The sequence below is a fragment of the Propithecus coquereli genome, unplaced genomic scaffold (assembly GCF_000956105.1).
Source record: "Propithecus coquereli isolate 6110/MARCELLA unplaced genomic scaffold, Pcoq_1.0 Scaffold91, whole genome shotgun sequence".
Taxonomy (NCBI): Eukaryota; Metazoa; Chordata; class Mammalia; order Primates; family Indriidae; genus Propithecus; species Propithecus coquereli.
In genome coordinates this window covers 1,287,971-1,296,785 of record NW_012155396.1, presented here as the reverse complement: position 1 = coordinate 1,296,785, position 8,815 = coordinate 1,287,971, and positions in this window count along the sequence as shown.

Genomic DNA, 8,815 nt, shown 5'->3' with positions numbered 1-8,815 from the left:
CTCTAGCCAGGGCAACAGAGTGAGACTTTGTCTCAAAAAAAAAAAAAAAAAGATTCTTAGCTTTCTTCACTGCTCCCATAGATAACATCCACTTGTGAAACCTAAGGATAGTTTTTGAGATATCTTCCAGGCCCTGCATTTTGGTGGACCAGCTGACCCACCCAGACCAGTGGCCCATACCAAGGAACCAACTCAACTGATCTTGCTACCTGGGAACTGACTAAGCACAACATGATTTCTGTTTCCTCACCCTGTGAGTTATCCCAAGCCAATCAGTAGACTCAATTCCCTAGCCATTTTTCCCACCAAACTATCTTTAAAAACTCTTTTTCTTGGCCAGGTTGCAGTGGCTCATGCCTATAATCCTAGCACTTTGGGAGGCCAAAGCAGGAGGACTGCTTGAGGCCAGGAGTTTAAGACCAGCCTGAGCAAGGGCAAGACTCCATCTCTACCAAAAATAGAAAAAGTAGCCAGGCGTGATGGCGCTGCATCTGTAGTTCCAGTTACTTGGCGGCAGCTGAAGCAGGAGGTTCGCTTGAGCCTAGGAGAGTATGAGGTTGCAGTCAGCTATGACGATGCCACTGCACTCTATCCCGGGTGACAGAGCAAGACTTTGTCTCAAAAACAACAGAAACTTTTTCTCCCCCATTCTCAGAGAGATGGATATGAGAACTTCCTTGCACTCTGCCTGTGATATTAAACTCTTTCTCTGCTATAACCCCTGCAGTCTCAATGTATTGGCTTCCTCTTGAGCAGTGGGCAATGAGTCTGGCAAGGCTATAACATTGTCATTTCCTCAAACTAAGGAAAAAGGGTATATATATATATAGGTAAAGGCCCAGGTAAGACAAGATGGCCAGAAAAAGCTACCTTCAACAAAGGTAAGACATGGGAGGTAAGTTTAAAATAATAGTAAGAGTTTCTAGCAGAAACCCTTACAAATGTAGATTTTCCTTTATATATGGAAATTTTTTTTACAAAAAAGTTTCAAAATAGCCAGCAAAGTGCCAGAAAGGGATATTTTAGAATCTAATTTAGTTCAATCAGTGGTCTTTTTAACTTAGCTACTATTTCTTATTTAAAATTACTGAGTTTAGAGTGGAGCCCATTAAGGCAAAAAAAAAGCATTTTCTATGTCTGCACTCAGCATGGATAGCTCTGAAAAAGAAACAAGCCTACTTTATCTGAGACTGACCTTTCATAAACACTTTATTTGGATAGCTTTCTTTTAGCCTTTAGGGCTGTATAGTAACTAAGCCAAAAGGTTAGCAGATTTTATTTTTCATCAATTAATCACCTAAGATTTTATTTGCCTTTTGTAAAGAGTCTTTTAAAGGAGGTAACAAAAATATTGAAATCTTTTTAGAAGCTTCTGCACATCAATAAACATCTCTGGATGAGCCTAATTTGGGAGGCTTCATTTTTAAATGCACTTCTGAAAGTGCAATATTGCTCATTTGGAACATTCTACTGTAATTTTAATTATCTTTAGCAAGATTTTGTAAGTGTTTGCTGCTTCTGGGGCCTAATACTTATACATGTAAATGTAGGAGTAGCCAGAAGGTGGAGTACTCAGTCCTTCAGAAAGTAAGGATCTCATTTTTACCTTGAACCTTGGCTTTGGCTCTTAGATCCCCTTGAACAACTTAGCCAATGATTTTTCCGTACCTAAGCACACAAGAAAAAGAATCCCTGCAGATTTCTAGAAGCTGGAGTTCACACCCCCTGCAGTATTGCCATTTACTGCCTGCTTCTCTCTGACCAAGTCAGACATCTGACTATTCTACCTGAATCTAATCCAGTTAATTATCGGAGTTAATCTGATCTTGGACCCAATCCAGTTTCTGTTGCAACTTTCAAACCCCAACTTGGCTCAAAACACAAATGCACAGAGCTTCAGAATCCAAGAGAGAACTTGTCCAGGAAGCCCAGTTGCTGCAAGACAGCAATGGATACAATGGGCCTGGTGGGTACTTCGCTTGGTCACTTGATGCTCCTGGGGGTCACTGGAAGCTCAACTTTGAATCCGACTTTTGGTACCATCCATTAGAAGAAAAACTTTTGACAAATTAAACAGAGTTTGAGCAAAGAACAATTCTCCAATCAGGCAGCAGCAGCACCCCCTCCCCCTGCACCCTCCTTGTACACCCTGCCGTGGCCCCGACCGGTATAGGTTCAGAGCAACTTTGATGCTGCTGCTCGGTCAGAGAAGATTTACAAACAGAAAAAAGAAAAGTGACGTACACAAAATGGAAATGAAGTACAAAAACAGCTAGATTGGTTATAGGTTGGCATTTGTCATATTTGAAATACATTTTAAACAGTTGGTCACCTTTGGCCAAAGCTCTGTGATTAGTGCAAATTTACACATCTAGTTAAGTTGTAGTTTACTATGCATGGAGAAACCTTTAGGCCTAATTTAAAATATGCACGGTGGCTCACGCCTGTAATCCTAGCACTCTGGGAGGCCGAGGCGGAAGGATTGTTAGAGCTCAGGAGTTCGAGACCAGCCTGAGCAAGAGCGAGACCCCCGTCTCTACTAAAAAAAAATAGAAAGAAATTATTTGGACAACTAAAAATATATAGAAAAAATTAGCCGGGCATGGTGGCGTATGCCTGTAGTCCCAGCTACTCGGGAGGCTGAGACAGGAGGATCGCCTAAGCCCAGGAGTTTGAGGTTGCTATGAGCTAGGCTAACGCCACGGCACTCAGTCTAGCCAGGGCAACAGAGTGAGACTCTGTCTCAAAATAAATAAATAAATAAAATATATAAAGAGGCAGCTTTAGGCTAAACTTAATTTAACAATAGTGAAAAATATCACTGAAGGAGAATGGAATGTTTGCATCAGTGTGATCCATTTATTCTGGAGACAAAGTGCAGCATATTGTTTAAGCTTGTGGACTCTGGACTTAGAACATGATTGCTCACTAACTATGCAATCTTAGGCAAGTTAATTAACCTCTCTGAACCTCAATATTTTTATATATATATAAAATGGCATAAGTAATAGTACCTACCTCATAGAGTTGTTTTGAAGATTAAATGAGATAATTAAATGAGACAGTCCACGTAAAGTATTTGGAACATAGTGAGTGCTAAATATTAGCTATTATTATTGTTGTTATTGTTCCTTTCAATATGCAAAACTGGATAGATTCTAAAATTATAATGAGAAGATTGCTTAGTGAATGTACACTAGATTCCCAGAAGTGGTTTTTCTTTAGTTATTTAATGATCGCAGGCAGAACATATCCACCACGGTGACTAGAGTGCTCAATTTCAGGGAAGGGTGCACTTTCATGGATTCTTTAGAATCCTATTATTATTTGACATTCTTCAACTGCAGTTTTTCAGAAAACAATACCCCAAAATGAAGACCACAGAAGCAGCTCTCTCTGGCCTTCTACCCTCTTGTCTCTGGCCCTTCATTCTTTCCTGAGGATAGTCACAGAAACTAGAATCCCTATTCCCCACAGTGGGTCATAGAAACCAGAACTCCTTTTCCCCAAAGCCAACCACAAAAACTTAAAAACATTACTTTAACTACCCTTCCCCTTTTTATGTAAGAATTGGCCATAAAGAAATTACTTGACCTACCTTGTTTGATTACAAGTCATAATACTTCCATTCCAGAGATGTTCTTGCCCCATATCCAGAAGGAAGGAATGCATGCTGTGAACTAAAATAAAATTGTAAGGCTCACCCCCACACCAGCTGACTAAATGGATCCCCCTCGTGGCCAAAGGAATATCCTAAAACTAAATTGTCTGCCAGAAGGAAGGAGGTCAGATATGCCTTATCCTGCCCCCTCCCTTCTTGAGGCCATCCTTTGTAACCCATTAACAGGCCTAAGGGTATGCAAGACAAACCTACAGGTCCTCAATTTACATAACAAACATATGTCTGGTGGCTTATCTCTGATAAACAGCTCCTATGTTAAAACATTCCAAGCCAAAGCTTCATGTCTTTAACCAATTACAAGCCAAAGAATCTTTAAACCCACCTATAATCTGTAAGCCCCCCCTCCGCTCCCCCCTTCAAGATGGCCCACCTTTTTGGGCCAAACCAATGTATGCCTCCCACGTATTGATTTATGACTTTACCTGTAACCCCTGTCTCCCTGAAATATATAAAACCAAACTGTAACCCAGCCACACCGAGTCCACTTGCTCAAGGCCTCTTGGGCGTGGCTCCGGGTCATGGTCCTCAAATTTGGCTCAGAGTAAATCTCTTTAAAATTATTTTACAGAGTTTGGTCTTTTTTTCCATTGACAATGCTCAGAGAAGCAAGAAGAACAGACAGACCTTGCTGGGTTTCCCTACTAATGCTAATCTAATATGTTAGCATTAGACCATACCCTTTTTGTCCAATCATATTTCTGCACAGCTGTGCATACTTCGTTGAACCTAAGTGTAAAAACGGAAAGTTTTCCCCATATCTTTGAGTCTTCATTATGAAGCCTCCTGTGTCACATAAAACTATGTATGCCTTTTTTTTCCTATTAATCTGCCTTTTGTCAGTGATTTTCAGTGAACCTTCAGAGGGCAAAGGGGAAGTTTGCCCACAACATTTGACACTCTTGGGCTCTTCCTCTTTAAATTTCTATTTTCCACTGGCTTCTCTTCATTTCAGTCCTATGTAAAATAGAAAACAGATTTCCCTTCTTCAACCCATCCATTATATTTGATGTTTCTCTCTCTTCTGCCACCTTGCTTTTCCTAAGTAATCTCATTTCTTCTTGTGGCTCCAGCTATCAAATTTCTAACTCAAGCAACATTCCTCTAAACTCCAACACCATAAACTTTATCCACTGAACAATTCCACTTGGATGCTCCAGGTACCAAATGTACAAAATGGAATTAGTGAGAGTCCCCCTTTTTTTTCCTGAACCTACTCCCTTCTGGTATTCCCAGTCTTACAGGATGAGGCACCAAAGCCAGAATCCTGAAAGTCATCCTTATCTCTGGCCTCTCATTAATGCCTTATACACAGTCTGTCAACTTCTTCTTCCTAAACATCTCTTGAATTTGGCCCTTCTCTCCAATCTCATTACCACTACCCTTAGTAGCCATCATCATTTCTCACCAAAATTTCTGCAACAGCCACTGCACAGTCTTCCTTCAAGCCTCATATGCCTCATATCTACTAATCTCAACCCATGCATATCTTCAGCACCTGGACAGTGTCTGGCACAAAGTAGACATGAAATCAACATTTGTTGAATGAATGACCAAGTGAATGAATTAATTCCTATTGTAGGAACCAAGGGAAAACTTCCCCTTTGCCCCTGAAATTTTGCTGAAAAATCAACAGACAAAAGGTGGCTTAAAAGGAGAAATGACATACAAACTTACTAATGTACACAGGAGAGAATTACAAAGTGATTACCCCAACGCCCTAATGGTGTAAAGAAGCTAATATACTATCTTGAGGTTACAGAAAGAAAGGGAGCTCTGAGCATGGCCAAAAACAGATTACGGGGGTAAATCAGGTTATAGTAGCAAGACAGGTTATGGGAGAGAGAGAAGAGGAGGCACTAGCAAAGGTGGGCTTGTTATATACATGAAACCTCACAGGTAGTAGTCCTCAGAGAGAATAGATGATGAATGTTTCTTTCAGATCTCTAAATTTCTGTCAGACTCTCAGTTAATTTTCCTAAATCAAACAAGGGAGAGCAGCAGAGAAAGCCTGGCTGCATCGGTACAGATTTTCTCTAGAGATGCAAATCTCCCCCACAAAAGACAGTTTTTATAGCAGCTATTCTTGTATTTCCAGCCCTTCTGAATAGCCATCTTGAACTATGTCAAGGAAATATATTTTAGGCTGAAATATTTTGGTTTCCTTCACTATCCTCATGGAGTTTACAGTACAGCTAAGAGATCAACATTAAACAAGTATCACTAGGTACTGGGGAGATCCCAAGCAGTATCCTTGGCTATCTCAGACTCTAAGATGACTTGAAGCCCTAACCCATATGGGACTCTCAAAGGCTGACTGGCTGGGGTGACATTTCATAGTGGGCCCAAGAGACTAGGAGAGGAAGGTAATTTATCTAGATGAGACTCATGAAAACAAACATAGCAGCTAATTTTTATCTCTCTTAATGATGCCCCTACTCATTTATAATGCCATGTAAATTGCCATGATGATTAGGATGGGGAGTTGTGAACCGAACTACCTAGGAAAGAATTACGAGTGATAGAATACAATGGAATAAGTTTATTTATATATGTTAGGTTTTGAAAACTTTTTTTTGAGACAGAGTCTCACTGTGTTGCCCCAGCTAGAGTGCAGTGGCGTCAGCCTAGCTCACAGCAACCTCAAAATCCTGGGCTCAAGCGATCCTCCTGCCTCAGCCTCCGGAGTAGCTGGGACTACAGGCATGCGCCTTTCTATATATATTTTTAGTTGTCCAATTAATTTCTTTCTAATTTTAGTAGAGACGGGGTCTCGCTCTTGCTCAGGCTGGTTTCGAACTCCTGAGCTCAAACAATCCGCCCGCCTCGGCCTCCCAGAGAGCTAGGATTACAGGCGTGAGCCACCGCACCCGGCCTGAAAACTTTTTATTTAGAGATAATTGTAGGTTCACATTAAGTTGTAAGAAATAATACAGAGAGATTTTGTTTACCCTTCATCTAGTTTCCCCCAATGGTGACATCTTGCGTAACTATAATACAATATAAATCCAGGAAGTTGACAATGATGTAATCCACCTAACCTTAGTTTTTACATGCACTTTGTGTGTGTTTTCAGTTCCATGCAATTTTATCACATGTGTAGATTCATGTGATTACCACTACAGACAATAACAAAATAGTTCCATCACAAGGTGTTCTCATACTACTTACTCTTTAATAATTACACCTATTTCCCTCCAAACCTCACTCCTTCCTTAATATCTGGCAATCTGTTCTCCATCCTCATAATTTTGTCATTTCAAGGTTACATAGATGAAAACATACAATAATCTTTTGCAACTGGCTTTTCTTCACTTAGCATAATTCCCTTGAGATCTATTTAAGCTGTCGTATCAGTAGTTGTTCCTTTTTCTTGCTGAGTAGTATTGTGTGGTATGAGTGTACCACAGTTTAACTATTCATTAAAGAACATTGGGTTGTTTCCAGTTTGGGCTATTATTAATAATGCTGCTGTAAACATTTGGGATGGGCTTTTGTGTGAACATAAATCTTCATTTCTCTGTGATATATATCCATGAATGAAATTGCTGGGTTGTACAGTAGTTACATGTATAATTTTTTAAGAAACTGCCAAATTGGCCGGGTTCAGCGGATCATGCCTGTAATCCTAGCACTCCGGGAGGCCGAGGTGGGAGGATCACCTGAGCTCAGGAGTTCGAGACCAGCCGGAGCAAGAGTGAAACCCCGTCTCTACTAAAAATAGAAAAAATTAGCTGGGCGTGGTGGTGCACGCCTGTAGTCCCAGCTACTTGGGAGGCTGATGTACGACGAGTTCTGAACACAGCCAAAAACAGATTATGGGGATAAATTGGGCTATAGTAGCAAGACAGGTTATGGGAGAGAGAGAAAAGGAAGCATGACTAGCAAAGGTGGGCTTGTTATGTAGATGAAACCTCACAGGTAGCAGCCCTCAGAGAGAATAGATGATAAATGTTAGAGTCTGAGATAGCAACACCTCCTGGGTAGCTGGAACTAGCTCAGCCAGCCTGCCCAGCTCAAGAGTTCTTTACGTAGTCTAGATACAAGTCTTTTGCTGAACATGTACTGTCTTAATTCATTTGTGTTGTTGTTAAAGGAATACCTGATGCTGAGTAATTTATAAATAAAAGAGGTTTAATTGGCTCACAGTTTTGCAGGCTATACAAGAAGCATGGTACCTGCTTCTGGTGAGGGCTTCAGGCTGCTTCCTCTCATGAGGGACAGAGAGGGGGAGTCTGAGTGCAGAGATCACATGGCAAGAGAGGAAGCCAGAGAAAGAGGGAAGATGCCAGGCTCTTTTTAACAACCAGCTATAGAGGAACTCTCTTCGGATATAATGGAATGAAACTCATTCATTACCCAGGACAGAACCAAGACATTAATGAGAGATCCAACCCCATGACACAAACACCTCCCATTAGGCCCTACCTCCAACAATGGGGATCAAATTTCAAAATGAGGTTTGGAGGGTCATATATTCAAACTATAGCATGTGGTATGCAAATATTTCTTCTCCCATATTTATGAAACTTTTCTCTTGTTAGCTGGACTTGAAAGGCTGCACTGTCTACTCCTATAAGGTCTAATGATGATCTCAAAGTCAGTAAGTTCTGAAAATCAGCCTTCTTTACCGCAAGTATACTGGTGAGCTGCAGAAAGGCAGGACTATTGCAGGTGAGTCTTATTACTGTTAAAAGCTTATTATGGACCATGTACTTGGCTGGGATCTAGAGGATTAAAAGGCATCCTCTGCCTTCAGTAGGCTAGTTCAGTGGTGGAGACAGTTAAATAAACTAAGTACTAACAATCTGGCATGCTAAGTACCAAGACAGAGTTCTCCCAGGATGCAACCATTGAAGGGGGAAATCTAAGATTAGGCAGCTTGAGGATGTCTTCCTGGAGAATGCCTTTCAAGTACAGTTTAAGGAGACATATCTCCTCCACAATTCACAGGAGGTCCTTTTCCCATATTATAACATATTTTCAAACCTCTCCAAATTTAGTCCTCCTACTCTCCTTTCACCATAAATTATTAAGAAGTGCATAAATGTGGAGGAAGAGTTTTTTTGATGGTTTTTCTTTAGGGAGTCCCATATGGTGCTCATATTTGTGTGTGTGTGTGTGTGTGTGTGTGTG